At 40.4% G+C, this 19,612-nt stretch overlaps 1 long non-coding RNA gene across 44 annotated transcripts in view; it reads right to left on the bottom strand.

Moving 5' to 3' along the window:
* Positions 1–19,612, bottom strand: part of LOC103788949 (uncharacterized) — a 196,391-nt gene that overhangs the window by 15,380 nt on the left and 161,399 nt on the right. For 25 of the 44 annotated variants that reach the window (XR_013532438.1, XR_013532447.1, XR_013532435.1 and 22 more), the window contains one exon: positions 410–19,100. This is a non-coding gene — a long non-coding RNA (uncharacterized LOC103788949). Of the gene's footprint in view, positions 1–390; positions 19,101–19,612 lie in introns of those variants that run through there. The other 19 variants (XR_013532469.1, XR_013532472.1, XR_013532461.1 and 16 more) reach the window with 8 other exon arrangements.

Here is a 19,612-nt window from a genome sequence, read left to right as displayed (position 1 = left end):
CCAGAACCTAAAGTGCAATAAAACATACATATTAAAAAAACCCACAGGCTAAGCCCATATTTAGGGGATCAATGAAGCAAGATCACCAAAGTCCCTTGAAATAAGGATTCAGCTTTTGATACACACACACAAAAATGTGTATATGTAAAGATAATATATAAATGTATTTACAGAAAGGCAAAAACATATAAATAATAAAACAAAAATGAAGGCCAGATTAAGATATTTTCAGAAAATTAAAAACTGAGAGAATTTGTAATCAGCAGACGTGCACTGTAAAAATATGTATTAAGAAAAATTTTTTCAGGCTGAAGGGAGAATTATGCAAATATAAGTCTATATCTGTAGGTAGAAATGAAACACTGAAAAGGAAAAAAATGTATATAAATATAAAAGAAAATTCTAAAAATTTTCTTTATAAGACTATTGGCTATTTAAAACTTAGGTAAGAATATATTCTCTGGTTTATGATATATTACAAGTAAAACATATGACAGATAGCACAAAAGGTGGAGGGGGTGGGTAAATGCCATTGTACTGTTGCAAGGTTCTAACATTGTTCATGGATTGGCATGATAATAATTTAAGGTGGATTGTAACAAATTAAAGAACAAATATTATACTAATCTCTATATAAGTAACTACTAAAAATAATATAAAGAAGCATAGATAAATTTCATCAGACCGAAGGGCATGTGTCCAAAACTAAATGTCCTGATTTGGGCCTAGAGTTAGAAAGTGTAACAGGAGAAATAGACAGCAATTCACCCCTCTGAAAACGTCTAATACATGTTTATGCATTTGTCTGTATCCAGCCCATACTTTTATGTTCACTCTTTCTTCCTATGCCTCTTTCTTTCCTTTTCTATTTCTCCTCTTTTATTCTCTTTACTCTCCCTCCCACTTCCCTTCTACAATGTATGCTTTCTAGGTATATTTTTAAAATTTATTTTATGTATTAAATAATGGTATATATTCCCTATCCTTTTTTTTCTCAGAGTCAAAATATCTTACATTTTCTTTCTAAAAAATGAAGTGAATTTTTTTACTGTGTGAGCCATCCTTAATTCTTCAAGTGAGTCATACTGATCTTTGCTATAGGATTACACATTACACTAATGGCTTCTTTCTGAGTGAACTTCAGACTGTATATATCTTTTTTGAATGGGAGCAAGTTTCAAGCTCTGTATTACAAAAAATAAATTTGTAAATTCCCCTAGCTTAACCTCTGAGTCCAGTGCTTTCTGAAATGTCTGAGTGAAAGTAAAAGGACTAGGAAACAGAATGCCTGGAAGTGGGAAAAATTATATTTCTCCAGGGGATGCATTTGAGATAGATTTCAAATGGCTGATTCATATATTTAGAAGTTCTAATTGCTTGTGCATTTTAAATAAGTTATCTGGCTATGCACCCATGCACATGCACACAGACACACACTTTGCAGGATCTTTCAAGGTAAACAGCCAAATATGTCTTATAACAAATTATTTCTTGTAAATCAGAACCATTAATACCAATATCAATTTGCAGTTTCCAAGGAGGGTTAACTTTGCTTGGCCACCACATTTGCCATAAACCCAAGGCTGTTCACACTAGTATACTCTGCAATCAGGAATGAGGAGATCTGACAATGAGGTGACCTGCTATTCAGGCAACACACAGGCTGCTGGATGTTCTTATCTTTCTGGCAAATTCACTGGGGAACATTTGACCATGGCCACTCCACAGCACAGCTGCTGTCACTCCAGCATCGCATGCGTGGAAGAATGCAAGTGCACAACTTGTTTGCCTGGAGACTTGCCCACAGTTTATTACCAGAGAGTCCAGTCTATTTTATCTTAGCCAAATTAAGGTTTAGGAAGTGTTCATTTTGTGGTGAGTTCAACTTTTCTGTCTTTGACCCTTATTACTCTCACAGAACCAAAGTAGAAAAAGCTTAGCTATTCATAAACATTGCATATAAATTAATCATAATTTGGGTCCTAAGGTTTTTTTTGCAATAGTAAAAGTCAAAGCAACGCCACTACATGGCTCATCTTTCTATAATAAACAGCTGCTTTCCTAAGAAAAGTTGCACTAACAAAATCTATCCTGTAATAATTTCTGTCATTTATTGACTGCTTATTCTGTGTTAGACACTGTGCTGAGGCCTCACAAGGTTAACTTTATTTCATAGCCCTAAAGATAAGCACCATTATGATTCTTATTTTACAAATGAAGAAACTGAGGTTGAGTGCTTAGGTCATTTTTACACTATTCTTGATGGTGCCTAGGTTCAAAGTCTAATTCAAACAAGTCTAATTCATAGTGGTTTTTCCTAATCACTGTGCTCAACCACTTCCCATTTAAAACAAATTAAAAAATGGTTGAAAAGGAAAAAAACAGTTTAGGAGTTGGAGAGTTTATTTTATACAGTTTTATTACTTTTGCTGCTCATCGTTAGTGCAAAATGAAAATAAGTCATAGCACAGTTTAAACTACAAATGGTCAACAAAAGTAAACTCACACTGAGAAACCATCACCCTTACAAGTAGCAGTGTGTTTCTTTGCTTTGAAAAACAAATTTTTCTTATTTAAGTGATGACAATGATACAGTGGTTGTATCAGAATGCTAACGTTCTGCACAGTTAAAGTTGTATGCCTTAATTGGTCAATGCCACTATGTCTAGCTTGCATTCTGAAAATCAGCTGTTGGAGAAATACCCGTAAATCTAAGGTAGCTTTTTCAGCTAGAAATAGGCCAGGTTTATCTTTATTTTTTTAGACAAAGTCTCACCCTGTCATCCAGGCTGGAGTGTAGTGGCACCATCATAGCTCACTGCAGCTTTGAACTGCTGGGCTCTAGTGATCCTCCCACCTGAGCCTCCTGAGTAGCTGGGACTACAGGTGCAAGCCACTAGTTCCAGCTAATTAAAAAAACAAATTTTTCTTGTAGAGATGAGGTCTCACTATGTTGCCCAAGCTGGTCTTGAACTCCTGGCCTCATATGATCCACCCATATTCGGGCACCCAAAGTGCTAGGATTATAGGCACGAGCCTCTGTGCTCAGCTAGGTCAGATATTTTAAGAAGACCTGTGTTTATTTCTTACTACATCTGAATTTTTAAGTTTCGCATCATATGGAACAAACCACTGGCCTCATTCTATTGGCTTTTTTATTTATGTTAACTAAACATCTACAACCATCAGAGAACTGGGGGCCTTGTGTCCTGAGAAATAGCATAGCAGGAAATACATAGGAAATACATAGAAATACCATGTAGACTTCTCCTTACATCCCATACTCTCCCATAGTAGATAGATAGCTACTCAGTGTATTAGCAGATTTCTGCTGTAATAATTCTATGTAGCAACAACCCTCCTCCCAAACCTCAATAGCTAACAAAAAAAAAAAAATCAAATCAATGTTGATAGGGATGGATATAGGTTGTCTGTGAATTGGCTTTGCTCAGCTGGGCTAGGTTAGATGGCAATCTGTGATTTGGATTTATGCCTGCTTTATATGTCTTTATTCCAGGACTCAGGCTGAAAGAGTAATGGTTACCTGGAACATATGCCTTACACCCAAGGTCAAAAGTTTGAGATGTCTGACAGAAACTTGCTGTCTCTTAAAGTGTCTGCTCAGAAGTGGTGCATTTTCATTTTACGTCTGCCTATATTCATTGGCCAATACAAGTCACATAGCCTAGCCCGAGTAAGTAAGTGGGGGCAGGCATGTATATTCTGGTTACTATTGTGACAGGCACTAGAAAGTACGTGGCAGAGGGTGTGAGTGTATAATCCTTTATGGAAAGGAATAATGAGTTGAAAACTATAATTCAATATAATCACACTGAATATTTCCTGCAGTATGTTGCTCATACATTTTTTATAGGACCCATGATATTTTATTACAATTGTGCTTATATAAAGATGTAATTCTTCAGTAGACTGTGTGACTATGTTTTCACTCATTTCCAGCCCTAAGGACTAGGACACTGCTTCTCACTTTAGTAGATATTCAATAAATATCCAAAGAATGAAGGTAGGAATAAATATACTTAGAAGCCTGTTATTATGAACAAACACAAATTACTTAATTCTCAAAAGAAGATGATACCAAGGCAACCTCTACTGGAAAGTTCATAAATTACTGCTATAGAAAGTAGTTATCTACAAGAAAAGTCTTATTTTGAAATATTCCAACTTTGTATCATGTTATCCATTTGTTGGGTATATATTTTTGAGTGTCAACTATGTGCCAGGTACAAGGATGTGAGAGCGAGTAAGATAGACTCAATTACTGCCCTCACCAAGATACTGGGCAAAAGAGACAAACAATAAATTATCACATCCATTATTATGGAAGTGCAGGAGCACCTGACCAGTCCTGGGAGACCAGCAAAGGCTTTCTGGAAACCATGACTTCTAAGCTAAGATCAAAACAAAATAAATAGAAAGAGAAGGGGAAGCAAGAGGAACATTCCAAAAAAAAACAGAAAAGAAAACTGTATGTGAGTAAGAAAAAACAAGGGTAAAACACAGGTTCAGATTCAGGTAGCCGGTTGAATGGTGTTACAATTACGTTTACTAAGAAGAAATACAGGAGAAAGAGAGTGTATGTGTTGGTTAGGGTGATGGGGAGGTGATGGGGATTTATTTATGAATATTGATGGCTTGAAGATACAAGTGGTACCTCCTGAAAAAGACACCCAGGTGGCAGTTGTATCTGAAAGTCTCAATTTCAGATGAGAGGTAGGAGTTGAGATATAAATTTGAGATTCATATGTGTGTGTGTGTGTGTGATTCACACATATATATATGTGATATAATAAAGAATATATCTGGTCTTTGTACCAGTTCCCGGCACAAAAATTTTAAAACCTTGAGTAACAACAATATCTTTGCTATGCTAATGGGATGACTCATGGTGGGTTCCTAGTTTAGGATGGGGGCTGGTCACCAGAAAGACCAATCACGTGATTAGAAGGTTAGAACTTTAGGCTGCCAGCCCAGCATCAAGTGAGAGAAATAAGGTTAGAGATTGAGCTCAACAACATGGCCAGTAATTTAATCAATCATGATTTAATCAGTCATCAACAATCTGATCAATCTGATGAAGCCCCAGTGAAAACTCTGGAAACCAAGGCTCAAAGGAGCTTCCTGGTTGGTGAACAACTGATGTGCTGGGAGACAAATACACCTGGATTCCTAGAGGAGAGGGCAGAGAAGCTCAGGATCCTTACCCCTCTCACAATCTTGTCGTATGTGCATCTTCTGTTTGGCTGTTCCTAGGCTGTATCCTTTATAATAAAACTGTAATGATAAGAATAGCACTTTCAGAGAGTTTGTGACTTGTTCTAGCAAATTACTGAACCAGAGGGAGTCATAGAAACCCCTGAATTTGTAGCTAGTCAGTCACGGCTGACTGAGACTGATGTTTAGTTTCTAAAGTGGGGGCAATCTTGTGAAGGATGTTGTTCTTAATTCGTGGGATCTGTGCTAACTCTGGGTAGTGTCAGAATTGAATTAAATTGCAAGACACCGGTTGTCATCAGAGAATTGTTGTTGGAACAATGAAGAAATTGAGGTCATTTGCTGTTGATGAGTTTGCCCATGGGAAGCATATGAAAAGACGATCTAGGGCAGAACCCCAAGAAATATGGGCATCTATGGAAATGTTTCCCAAAATGTCATTTCAATACCATTGGTGCTAAATTGAGTTTAGATTATATAGAAGTATGCTTTTATCTAACGGCTATGTATTTATTGTAAATGTGTTGAGCCATACCTTTCCTGTATAGCAAATTGTACTGCTTTTTTTTTCCATTAATAACAGTGACATGAAATTCCTTATAAGAAAATTAATTTGAGTATATAAAGTGACATGGTTTGCATATTTTTCCCATCAAGATTTCATGTTGAAATGTGATCCCCAATATTGGAGGTGGGTCTAAGAGGAAGGGTTTGGGTTATGGTAGTGGATCCCTCATGACTGGCTTTGTGCCTTTGAGGTAATGAGTGTGTCCTCATTCTGTTAGTTCATGAGAGTGATAGCCGTTTAAAGAAACTAGCATCTCCTCTTCTTTTTCTTGCTTCATCACATGACGTGTGACACACTTGTTCCACCTTCATTTTCTGCCATGAGTAAAATCTTCCTAAGGCCATATCAAAAGCTGAGTAGAAGCTACTGTTATGTTTGTACAGCCTATAGAACTATGAGCCAAATAAACCTATTATCTTGATAAATCATTCAGTCTCAGATATTCCTTTACAGCAATGCAAAACAGACTAACACATAAAATTGGTACCAAAGAATGGGGCATTACTATAAAAGTACCTGAAAATGTGGAGGCAGCTTTAGAACTGGGTAATGGGCAGAGGTTGGAAGAGTTTGGAGGACTCAAAAGAAGACAGGAAGATAAGGGAACGTTTGGAGTTTCCTAGAGACTAGTTAAGTGGTTGTGACCAAAATGTTGATGGAAATATGGACATTAAAGGCTGGGCTGATGAGGTCTCAGATGGAAATGAGAAACTTACAGGGAACTTGAGCAAACATCACCACTGCTGTACTTTACCAAGGAACTCGGCTACATTGTGTTCATGCCCTAGGAATTTATGGAAGGTTGAACTTAAGACTGATGACCGTGGATATCTGACAGAATAAAGCAGAAAAGCATTCAAGAGCTGGCAGGCTGCTTCTAACAACCTAGGATCAGATATAGGAGTGAAGAAATGACTTAAAGTTAGAATTTATAATTAAAAGGGAAGCAGAGGATAACCACTTAAGAAATTTACTACCTGGCCATGTGGTAGAGAAGGAGAAAGCATTTCAGGAGAGAAGAGCTGTAGCACAACCACTGACTAGAGAGATTCATATGACAAAAAGGGAACCAGGTGCTAATATCCAAGATGATGGGGAAAAGACCCTGAAGCCATTTCAGAAATCACTGAAGCAGCTCCTCCCATTACAGACCCAGAGGCCTTGGAGGAAATAATGGTTTGGTGGGCTAGGCCCAAGACCCTGATCCCCTGTACAACCTCAGTACACTGATCCCAACATCCTGGCTACTCTGGCTCTGCCACAGCTCAAAAGACTCTAGGCATAGCTCAGGCCACTGCTCCAGAGGGCACAAATCATAAGCCTTGGAGGCTTCCATATGGTGTTAAGCCTGTAGGTACACAGAATGCAAGAGCAAAGGAGGCTTGGTGGCTTCCACCTAGATTTCAAAGGATGTATGGGAAGCCTGGGTGCCCAAGCCAAAGCCAGCGGTAGAGGCAGAGCCCATAGAGAGATACTCTACTAGGGCAGTGCCAAGGGAAAAGGTAGGATTGAAGTCTCTACACAGAGACTAACTGAGAGAGAGAGACATCAATCCTACACTGGGGGCTCCACCCTCGCAACCTCATCTAAACCTTCTTATCTCCCATAGTCCCCACCTTCACATTGAAGATTGGGCTTCAACATAGACATCTGGGTGGGATCGGGGAGACATAACATTCAGTCAATAGCACAGCCAACAGAATATGAGGAGTCTAAATGTGGGGTATGAAAGAAAGAATAAAGATGTCAAGGTGATGGCTTGAACAAATTAAGACTGGGATTGCTATCCCTGAATTGGGAAAGATGGTGGCTAGAGCAAGTGTGGGACAGGAGAGTTCAGTTTTGGATAAATTAAGTTTGAGAAGCATTTAGCATATCCAACTTGTAGTCTGATATGTGCTATTTTGGTGGGGAATCAGGAGCAAAGGCATGACTAGAGAGAGCTCAAGAGAGAAGTGAGAAGAGAAGCTGAGCATTGTAGATAATTCTTGCCAGGAGTCTTCTGTAAATGGAAGAGAGAAATGGTGGGAAGCCAAATTGGGGACAGGGGTCAAGAGGATTTCTTTTAAGTTGAGAGAAATAGTAGTTGAGTTGTGTGTTATCTGGAATTGTTGAATATTGAGAAAAACTGATAATGCAGGTAAAGGGAATCAGAATGTGCCACCTCAAGATAGGCCACTTTTGCACAAAGATTATTTTGAGCTGAAGGCAACTGAGAATCAACAGATGCAGGGAAGTTTTCTGCCCTCCCCTTATCAGCCTAAAAACAGGGAATACATTTCCCATTGGGGAAGGTGCCCCTTCATGCCAGGATGACAAGGGCATACTTATCACTGGAGTTTCAGAGTCAACACCAAAACAAATGTGTATAACTAGACCTTACTAAAACAATCTTTATTTTCCATTAATTTCCCCATATATTTCTTAGTCATGTTTCTATAATTTATCATCCTTTGAAACCCAAGTCTCCTTACTTTTGATAAAATGGTATATAAGCCCCTGAATGTAACTGCTTTTTTGAGTTTTGCTTCTTTTCTGTAAACTCCTGGGCATGTAAATATTAAATAAAAATTGTACCTTTCCTTCTGTTAATCCCTCCCTTATTAGTTTAATTCACTGGGCCCAGATACTGAATCTAAGAGAGTATAAGAAAAAGTTTTTTCTCCCTGACATAGGAGAAAGAACAGAGATGAGAAAAAGAAAAAGGTTGCAAAAAGAGACAGACTTAGGAGGACCAAATGCCAGAAGAATAGGATGCCATGGAGACCAGAAGAGAATTTCTAGAAGATTCAAGGAGTTAAATGCTTCTCAGAGGTCAAGTGAGATCAAAGGTGAAGACATATCCACTGGACCTGGGAACAAATATGTCTTTAGTAACCTCATAGAGAGGAATTTCCATACAATAATGGAAATAGGCAAATAATTGCTGTGTTGGTCCCTGAATGGGAGGTAAGGAAGTGATAACAGAGTATGGATACTTCAAGAAGCTTGGCTGTAAATGGCAGGAAATAGAATTCCACTACTGAGGGGCTGACATCAAGTCAGTGGTGTTATTGTCTGGTGTTTAATATGGGAAGGGACTTAGCATCTTTAATATTTGATATGGTTTGAGTCTGTGTCCCCACCCAAATCTCATCTTGTAGCTCCCATAATTCCCATGTATTCTGAGAGGGACTGAAAGGAAGATCATTGAATGATGGAAGCAGGTCTTTCTTGTGCTGTTCTCATGATAGTGAATGGGTCTCATGAGATCTGATGGTTTTACAAATGGGTTTCCCTGCACAAGCTCTCTCTTTGCCTGCTGCCATCCATGTAAGATGTGACTTGCACCTCCTTGCCTGCTACCATGATTGTGAGGCCTCCCCAGCCATGTGGAACTATAAGTCCAATAAATCTCCTTTTGTAAATTGCTCTTTCTTTTGTAAATTTGTAAACCAGTCTCGGGTATGTCTTTATCAGCAGTGTGAAGACAAGCTAATACAATATTGATGGAAGATACCAACCAGGACACAGAGGTCAGGAATATACAAGATAAGTGATATTTACTAGAAGTCAACTGATCCAAGACAAGGGAGAAAGGGAGGTGTTTAGAACACAAGTGGGAAGATGTGTCCTACATAAGGAGAGTGTGGCCTCCATTGGAATAGATGTGAAAAGCCTAGTGCAAAGTCAGTACTGCCAGCTATCCCAGGGAGAAGATCACCTTCATGTTTCCAAACCTACTTTGTAGGCTCAACTACCCCTCAGGCAGCTACCCAACAGCTACCCAAGGGCCTCCCACCTTCACTGACCTCATTTCAACTACTTCCACTCTCTCTTTATTCTCTTGTCCTATTTGAGGCCTGACATTCTTCAGTCTAGTCCCCCTAATTAGCAAAACAGCTTTACTCATTTGCATTACTTAAGCAGCATTTTCCTAGAAAGTACTGAAGGTATTATGCTAATCACAAGGACAGTCTTTAGATACAGGAACTGAGGTAAAAGCACTATAAACTAATTCAACCTCATCTAGTTTGCAGCTCTATTGCTTATATACTGCTTTCCAAAGTAAACAAAACAAAACCTACACAGAATGTTATTGCCAGAGAGAGTTCGGGAATCCCCTTGTACAGGCTGTATCATTCATCCTCACCAACCTCAAGTTCTTTTAGCTCAGAGGAGCAAAGTATTCTAAAACCACACAGCTTCTTGATAACAATTATCAAGAACTTCCTTCCACTTACCCTCCAAACTTTTAAAACTTCTCCATCAGTTTTACTAGGGCACTAGAGTGTATTGAGAAGAAGACTGAAGTCCCAGGCCAAAAAGCTGGAATTTTTCTTTTTTTGTTGTTAAAACAGAGCCTCACTCTGCCACCCAGACTGGAGTGCAGTGGTGGAATCTCAACTAACTGCAACCTCCACCTCCTGGGTTCAAGGGATCCTCCTGCCTCACCCTCCTGAGTAAATGAGACTACAGGAGCATGCCACCACTCCTGGCTAATTTTTGTATTTTTTGTAGAGACAGGGTTTTGCTATGTTGGCCAGGCTGGTCTCAAACTCCTGACCTCAGGTGATCCACCCACCTCAGCCTCCCAAAGTGATAGCATTATAGGCATGAGCCACCATGCTTGGCCAAAAAGCTTGAATTTTTTTTTTATTTTAAAAATTGTACCTGTATTTTAAGCATCATACAAATTTTGTACCATTCCCTATATTTCTGTGTTTTGTGCTGCTTTTAATACACTCCCCCTTATTTTGTGTACAATTGAAACTCCTGGAGAAAGAATCATGTTTAAGTTTCTTCTAATCCACTATTTCAATTTTAAAAAGCCAGCACTAGATGGTGTCATTCTTGATAATACCAGCCCATTTTGCACATTTATTTCTGATAATTAGTACTGAATAGAACTTGGGTCTGCTTGCCTGGTGCACTGAAAAAGCCAAACAATGACACCAGGATTTGCTGCAAGAGAAAGTGGGGCATTTATTGCAGGGCGTCAAGCAGGAAGAATAAGGCAGCTGATGATTATGACACAAACTCCCCAGTTACTTACAGGGAATTATTTTTAAAGGTAGGGCTATATTTCAAGAAAGGAGAAGTTACAGGGAAATTGTAACTTGATACCCCTTGGTTATACGTTGGTTTGGTTTAAAAAAGGGGAGTATCTTTGTAACCACCTAAAGGGTTCACCTTACCCACTGCCTTGACAGAGCCAATTTATCAAGACAGGAGAATTGCAATAGAGAAAGAGTAATTCATGTAGAGCTGGCTGTACAGGACACTACATTTTTATGATTACTTAAATCAGTCTCCTGAACATTTGTGGATGGGGTGCAGCCAGTGAGTCAGGAATGCTGACTGGTTGGGTTGAGATGAAATCATAGGGAATCGAAGCTGCACTGAGTCAGTTCCAGGCGGGGGTGGGGTACAGAGGGTAGCACAAGATCAGATAAACTAGTTTATTAATCTGGGTGGTACCAGCTGATCCACTGAGCAAAAAATCTGCAAAATGTCTCAAACACTGATCTTAGCCTTATCATAGTGATGTTATCCCCAGGAGCAATTTGGGAAGGGTCAGAATCTTGTAGCCTTCAGCTGCATGACTGCTAAACCATAATTTCTAATCTTTTGGCTACTTTGTTAGTCCTACAAAGGCAGTCTACTCCCCAAGCAAGAAGGGGGTTTGTTTTTGGAAAGGGCTGTTATTGTCTTTGTTCTAAACTATAAACTGTAAACTAAATTCCTCCCAAAGTTAGTTCAGCCTGTCCCCAGCAATAAAAAAGGACACCTTGTAGGTTAGAAGCAAAATGGAGTTGGTTAAGTCAGATCTCTTTCACTGTCTCAGTTATAGTTTTGCCGTGGTAGTTTCATCTTGATGTGAGAGCTTACAGGTCATAGGTAGACTTTTTTGATTTGCAATTGGTTAAGGAAGCAAAGCTTTGTCCAAAAACTTGGGGTCAGCAGAAAGGAATGTTAAGGTTTGGCCTATGGGTGTGACTCTCTCCTGGCTCCTTAGGGGGAAAAAAAAGATAGAACAGAGAATGGTAGTTGGAGTTAAGTACTTAGTTCACAATTTTCTGAAGTCTACATGATAGAAGTCAACATTTTACATCTGGTGGAGGGGTCGAGATTTCTGAAAACAACTCAAGAACATATGGTAAGATGTTAGCTTTTGTTTCTCCAGGAAAGCAGACATCATGTGACTCTAACTTATTTGAGTGACTATTGTTTAAGCTTCTTGCTTAGTGGGTTACTCACTCACTTCCTTAATTGCTGGTGGCAGAGCAAGCTAGGTACATAGACTTTCCCTTGAAAGGACTCAAATCTTTCTTTATTTTCATGCTTTGATTGGGGTGGAGAAACCCAGCAGGCCCCTATAAGGAGCCCTGATTCATCTCATGATCAGTAAAACAAGTCTTTTATTACTGCTGTTTCTATATGTAATTCTTAACTCCCTATTCAATTATAAAATCCTATATGCAGATGTACTGGATACAGTGTTTAGTCTTCCTAAGACTCTCCCCCTTCTTTACTTTTCTTTTTCTGAGATAGTCTTCTGCACCTTCAACCCATTCCACTTCCACAGTTATGGTGGAAGCTGTTCTCTTAGTACAAGAGGGACCACCTCAGGTCACAGCTGATTGACCTGAGTATCTCCTCCGCTTCCATCCCCCCCATAGTTGATTGGTTCAGGAATAGGCACCTGATTTAGGTGAGACCAGTCAGAGAATTTCCATAGGCTTGGAGGACCCAGAATGAGGAAGTCGTTTTCTCTCCCATGGCCAAAATAGAAATGATACATCAGGAAACGTTGGTGGACATTTTTCTACCATATGGAGACTGAACCCAACAAACAGTAAAAAGCAGATGTGAGATCTAAACAGAGAAGAATACTGATCTTGTTGGAGTTCTACTTCTAGTTGTCCCAAGGCCCAGCGGTGGCCCTGCCTTTCCCTTGACTTGATAATGTATTCCGGAGTTAACAAATTCTTCCTTTGCTTAAGCAACTCTGACAAGGGTGTCTGTTACTTGCTCCAGAAGGAATAAAATGTAGTAGTTCTTCAGAAAGCCTGTGGTGCTGAACAAAGATCAGGGGATTAATAAGTCCTTGTTGATTGCCTGCTTGCCACTTATTGGCTTGAGTCTTGCTGAGAGATACCATCCTGAGAAAATATTGACTGCCATAGACTCCAACCAAGAGATGTAACACAAGGCAATTCACACTTGCAGTACTTGTAAAATTCAAGACCACTGACCAGCAGGGAGAAAGTGAAAACAAATGAAGAAGCCTCTGCTGGGAGGGCAGACAGAGTGATGGCTTCATCCCAGAATAACGCACTGGCAAGGGGAAAGGAGCAGGGAAATCATCTGGGCTGAGTATCAGAAGACCTAAATCTTCATCTTGGATCTACTGCTCACTAGGTGTAGGACTTTGGAACAACCATGGAACTTTTCTGGGTTGTGTTTTCACATCTATGAATGAGGAAGTTAGAGGAGAAAATTACCAATAAGCTTTTGCGATACAAAAGCTGAGGGGGCCAGATGCAGTGGTTCACATGTGTAATCTCAGCACTTTGGGAGGCTGAGGCAGGAGGATCACCTGAAGTCAGGAGTTTGCCACCAGCCTGGTCAATATGACAAAATCCTGTCTCTACTAACAATACAAAAATTAGCAAGGTGTGGTGGCAGGTGCCTGTAATCTCAGCTATTCAGGAGGCTGAGGCTGGAGAATTGCTTGAACCCAGATCGTACCATTGCACTCCAGCCTGGGTGACAAAGCAAGACTCCATCTCAAAAAAAGAGAAAAAGAAAAAGAAGAAAAGCTGAGGATTCCCCTCCTTCCATTGTCTGAATGTTGTGTCCCCCTAAAATTCATACAGTAAAATCTAATCATCAAGCTGATAATACTAGAAGGCAGGGCCTTTGGGAAGTAATTAGGTCACGAGGGCTCTGTACTCATGAATGAGATTAGTGCCTCATTGAAGAGCCACAGAGAGCTGCTTTGCCCTTCCATCATGTGAGGACACTTAGAAGGGGCCACCAATGAGGAATAGGGCCTTCCCAAGCACTGAATGTGCTGGTGTTTTGATCTTGGACTTCCCCGCCTCCAGAACTGTAAGCAATACATTTCTGTTGTTTATAAATTACCCAGTCTAAAGTATTTTGTTTAAAACACAAATGGACTAAGACATTTCCCCTTTACTCATGGGGCCTTCTAGCACTTCTGCCCTCATATTAAGGAAGTTGTGGGATCTCTTCACAGTCTCTCCATGGTATGCCAAGTCCCGCCACAGACACAGATCTACCATCTGGAAAGGGTAGAGAAGGTCACTGGGAAGGTCCTTCCTTAAATGGAATCTTGGACATCACCAGTCTGGACCTGAGACTGTAGGAGAATCTAGGCTTCCAAATCAAGGTAGCAGAGTGACATGCCTGCAGGCACAGGACACTGTGCCAGGTAGAAACAGGAGCCAAATGGAAAGCAAATGTCTGCTCCTGTTTGGTGTGTGATAATGAGGGCCTAGGAAACCTATATCTTCTGTTTAAAAAAACACATGCATACACACAAAACCAGAAATTGCATTGTCATGTAAAATTTCATTGTTTTAAAATGTGAGTGTCAGAAAGAAGCAAACCAACCAACCCACTGTAGGGCAAAAACAACATGAAAGTAGTGAAAAAATAATTTTTTTGACTCAGTTTGATGCATGACCTCTGCACAATATGGTGTATGTGTTCAATTATGACTCTGAGTCTCATGATACTTTATCGTATCAATCCAGTAGAGCTGCCAATGTCCCAGTGAGTGCCACTGCATAGTATCAGGGTCAACACATTAGGATTGCCTGATTTGTGTAAATGTAAAGTCTGCAGTCTGATAGGTGGGGGTGGTAGAGCCAGCATGCACGCTGGTCATATCCAGGAGGGTTTGCCGAGCATAAGAGCCCTGAGCTTCCATGGCTTCACGACACTTGCTTCCACTGTCCTGGTGCTTGAAGGGGCAGTCTTGGACTGGGAACTCTGGCTCTCATCCAAGATCCCATCCTCAGCACTGGTCCAGGTGCCTTCTGAGCGAGAGAGCATCCAGAACTTCAAGCCACACCCACATAAGCCATCACAGTACTCTGTATAAAGATTGGGGTGCTGTGGCCTCTTCTCTCCCAAATGAATGTGTACGTGTCTATGTTGTGGTATATCTTAAGAAAAAGTTTGATTTAATCAGATTAGATAGTTTCATGTTGGATAATCTTTTGTTATATCCAATAATTTTATAATAAATTTGAGTCATTTGGAAAGCCCATCATTAGTGGGTTCCACTTATTATCCCAAAGCCATGCCGCAAACGTAATACAATCCACCAATGGCCTTAGACTTCCAAACTTAAACAATGAGCCTTCCAAAAATGACAAAGAAGTATGTTTCTCAACGGACACTCCAATTCCCAGTTTCCTGCCTTTTTTTTCTTCTTGGTCTCTCTCTTTTGTGAACATAAATCTAGTTCCAAGGTCAGAAGACCCAAAGGAGTCCAAAGTCATTAACCAAAGTCTTTCTTGTGCAGATAAAGTGGTAGCCTCATAAGGAAACCAAAAAGAAATGAAGTAGAAAGTCAGGGGTGAGGATGCTAGAATTAGGTCACTCATCTATATTTAATTCTGTTGGCTCTTTATGCAGCTTAACATTTACTTTCCATTTACCTCTGCTTGTTTTGCTGATAAGGAAGCAAAATTCAGACATTTTAAGTGCCTAGAAAGGAAGGATCTTCCAGTCACCATTTTCGATAAGCCTCTTTGACATGCAGACATACACCTCAAGCTTAGTTCAGTGGAGAAAGATCTGGGATTTTCACCACTAAGTCCCCAGTGTTAGGGACCCCCAGCTCTCACCATCTGCCCTGTTGGTTTTGCTTGGTTTTCTGCTTTGTGCTCCCTACAGCCAAGTTGGCACAATGTCACAGTTTCAGTTTGGGAAATAAGGGAGCATGTGAAAGCGAACTTATGGGAAACAGCATGTTGGAAGGAATCCTCTGGAAACTTACCCCTGCTTCCTAAAGAGAAGCCACTCCTGTCCTCTCCTCTGTGGTCAAGGAACACCCAAGGACATCAGCCTAGGCGGATAGTGAGCTGTGCAACTTGCAGTCCCAATATTCCACTTGAAAGGTGTTCTAGACTCCTCTTTTCAACCCAGGGCTGAAGGCTGTCTAAGAGATGTAGAAATGCATCAAACAAAGAAGTAAGGTAGGAGCCTTACAGCCCAGGAGATCCCAAAATTATCTCCACAGCTTGGAGGATGAAAGGCAGCACCATTCATACTCTTGCAAGGACAAGAGGTGCCCACTGACACTGTTCAGTGTGGTCACCTTCTTATGAACCAAGGAGACAAGCAGTTCTAACCCTGTTTTGATCTTGAGTCCCTTTGAGAATGGGATAAAATGTATGAACTTTCTCCCTGCACATACCTACTTACAGGTATACAATTTTACATAAATATTCAGGAGTTTCAGACACCCCTTTAATTCATCCATTGATCCCAAGCTGGGAAACCTTTTATAGTAAAGCTGATAATTATGGTCTATGAAGTCACTTCTTCCAAAGCTTCCAGTAAGTAATAGCAGAGAAAAAATGGAGGCCCCAGAAGTCTGTGTGTTTCAGGAAAAAACTCTATTCCTATCTCACCCCTAAATATTCTCCGCCTTGACATCATTACGTCAGTGCTAATGTCTTTATGTCTCTTTTCCCAGTTTTCTTCAATCATTACAGGACACTCAATGTTCCCACACCAGTCCTTATGTCCCAAACTTCAATCCTCATGCAGGTCAGGAGCAGCAGGAAAATTACCCCTGCTCACTCTGCCATTACCTAGCACTGTTGCCCAGCTTCATTTTTTTCCAAAGTACTTGACACCACTTCATATCAGCTGTGCTTCACTTGTTTGACCCTGTTAGAATAAAGGTAGGGATTCCTATCTGTTTGTGCACTGCTTTTTCATACATATCTAAAAATGGTTCTTGGCATGTAACAGGCACTTCATAAATGTTTTTTGAATGAAAACCTGATGAATGGAAAGCTAACAGTTATTGAGCTCCTACTAAGTGCCAGGAATGCAAGTGCTTTTACTACACTATTTCACTTTATCTTTGCAACAACCTAATGATGGAAGGACTATTATTATTATTATTATTATTTATTAGTTTTTCAAGACCGAGTGTTGCTCTGTCACTCAGGCTGGAGTGCAGTGGCGCGATTATGGCTCACTGAAACCTCTACCTCCCAGCTTCAAGCAATTCTGCCTTAGCCTCCTGAGTAACTGGGATTACAGCTACCTGCCACCACACCCATCTAATTTTTGTATTTTTAGTAGAGACGGGGTTTTACCATGTTGGCCAGGCTGGTCTCAAACTCCTGACCTTGTGAACTGCCTGCCTCAGCCTCCTGAGGAAGGACTATTACTACTTTCATTTTACAGACAAGGAGGCTGACACTTACAGAGGTTATGGAGGGTCCCCAAAGATAGAGAGCCAGTGAATGATGGAGCCAAGATGTAGACCCAACCATCTCACTCCAGCAGCTCTGCTCTTAAGCACTGGAGTCTTGCTGTGGTTTGAAGTCATTACATGAAATATTCTAAGTCATGGTTTATTCTGTATCACAAATGTCTTGACTTCTGTTTTCTTTCTTTTCCTGAGCTATGTTTTCTGTTTTTCTAACAGATTAAGAAATAAACCTTAGCTGTTTCTCACAAACACACACACACATATATACCTCATTTCTTTTCATAGTAAAATTGTAATGAGATTTGGAACACTGGACCTTGAAATATTTGATGAGAACAAGCATCTCCATGAAACTACATGCCATTACTCACTTTCTACCACCCCCGCACAAACAATATCCATTTAATGGCAAGTCAGTTTGGAGAAACCCAGTAGTGGCAATTGAGCATTCATAGCATGTTTGGAATATAAGCCAGGGAGCCCAGCACACCCTCAGAATGATGCATTCTGCCTGCAAGCCTGCAATAGCACATTCATTTCTCATTCATGGGGAGAATGGGACACTTCTAGAAAGAACTGGTCTGGGGCAGGTGACTGGGGATTGACCCAAAGCAAGCACATCAACCTGAAAGGACAGATTCACCTTCTAAGATAGAGTTCTCACTGCCTCTAAGATGCTGCTGCTGGGGTAGAGATGCGAGTGCCTAAATCACCAAAAAAAAATAATAATAATCACGTATGAAAAACCTGCTTTAAGTTCCACATTCTCATATATACCAACTGTGTATGTGCTAAGTAGTCATTCCTTGCTTATTTGTATTAGTGAGATTACTGAAGGTTCAAGTTCAGATGAGCCCCTTCTCTTTTCCCCAAAGTCCTAGCAGGGCTTCAAAGGGCCGCATTAAGATAGTAAAAGTTTCTGATAAAATTCACTCATTTGGTATGCATAGACATGCCAAGAATTGAGAAAGAAAAGAAAAGAAGAGAGAAGAAGAGAAAAGAAAAGAAAATCAGAGCTCTTGTCCTCCTGGGACTGTACTCCTGGGAGTACAGCATTTATGCTTTCTACAGAGCATACTGTTAGGTCATTAGTGCTGAATCAGAGCAAGAGCTGCCGTGCTGCTGAGCCATCCAATAGGACCTGAGATGCAGAAGTGGATGCCCCAAAGCATCTTAGCTACATCAAGTCCGATGGCAGCATTTTTTTAGTAGGACCTCAGAAGTTGTGTATCTCTCATTGGTCCTAGAATCTGGGATGCTGGCTTACATGCAGATTCCTGGGTCTCCTCATTAGAATCTCTGAGAGTGGGGGCCAGGAATGTGCATATTAACAATCTCCCCAGGAGATCCTGATGTTCACCTTCATTTGGTCCCTGGTCTAGTGATCACTGCTTTAGATCCTTAGGTCTACAGTGAAATTAAAGGGTTCAACTTGTTACTCTATATTCTTTTAACTTTGGTGATTTTTCTCATTGTGCTAGTTTAAAACCATCTATTTAGGAGTTAGTAGAGAATTTATTAAGAGCTTGAGATTTACAAATCAAAAAAGAAATGGTCAAAATCAGCACTTAGTTTTTACAACAACCTTGGACAATTTACTTAGTTCTTCAAGCCTCAGGCAAGTCATGTTAGATGTGGAGTGATACTTACCTCTTGGTATCGTTGGAAAAATTAAATGTGATAAAGACTGTAAGGTTTTTAGTCCAGTGACAGGCCTGAAATAGGATAATGACGAGGTGGCAGTGGTGGTGACACAGAGACCCAGAGCTGGAATGAGGGGAGCTGACAGATTCATGAGGAGTCCTGGTCTTTAGAATCTGAGAACTTGGCAAAATAACATAAGAGAAGGGATGAGTAAGTTCATGTGAGGATGTTTGCCAGGGACAAAGAAAGCACCCTAGTTCCAGCAGCTCTAAAAATATGCCCCTCAGAACAAATCCAGCCTGTTATCTGTTTGTAAATACAGTTTTGTTAGCACACAGCTACACCTATTAAGTTATATATGGGCTATGACTACATTTAAGCTGCAGTGGCAGGGTTGAGTTGCAAGAGATATGGTCTGGCCTACAGAGCCTAACATGTTTACTAGTTGGTCCTTTTAAAAAAAAAAAAAAATGCGTCAACCCTTACCCTTAGTGAACTGCCAGAGGAGCTTTTATGTTATAGAGGAAGAGGGGCCAAGAGAAGAAACTGATTCATGAAGAAGACAAAGGTGCCAGCTATGCTGCCTATGCTGCCCAGCAACATGCCACATACACACACTCACACTCACAATACACCTCCATCACAACCTCCACATGCACACACTCACACTCACAATACACCTCCATCACAAC

This window comes from Callithrix jacchus, chromosome 2 (genome assembly GCF_049354715.1).
Source record: "Callithrix jacchus isolate 240 chromosome 2, calJac240_pri, whole genome shotgun sequence".
NCBI classification, from domain to species: Eukaryota; Metazoa; Chordata; class Mammalia; order Primates; family Cebidae; genus Callithrix; species Callithrix jacchus.
This window is presented reverse-complemented; position numbering and strand designations above follow the sequence as displayed.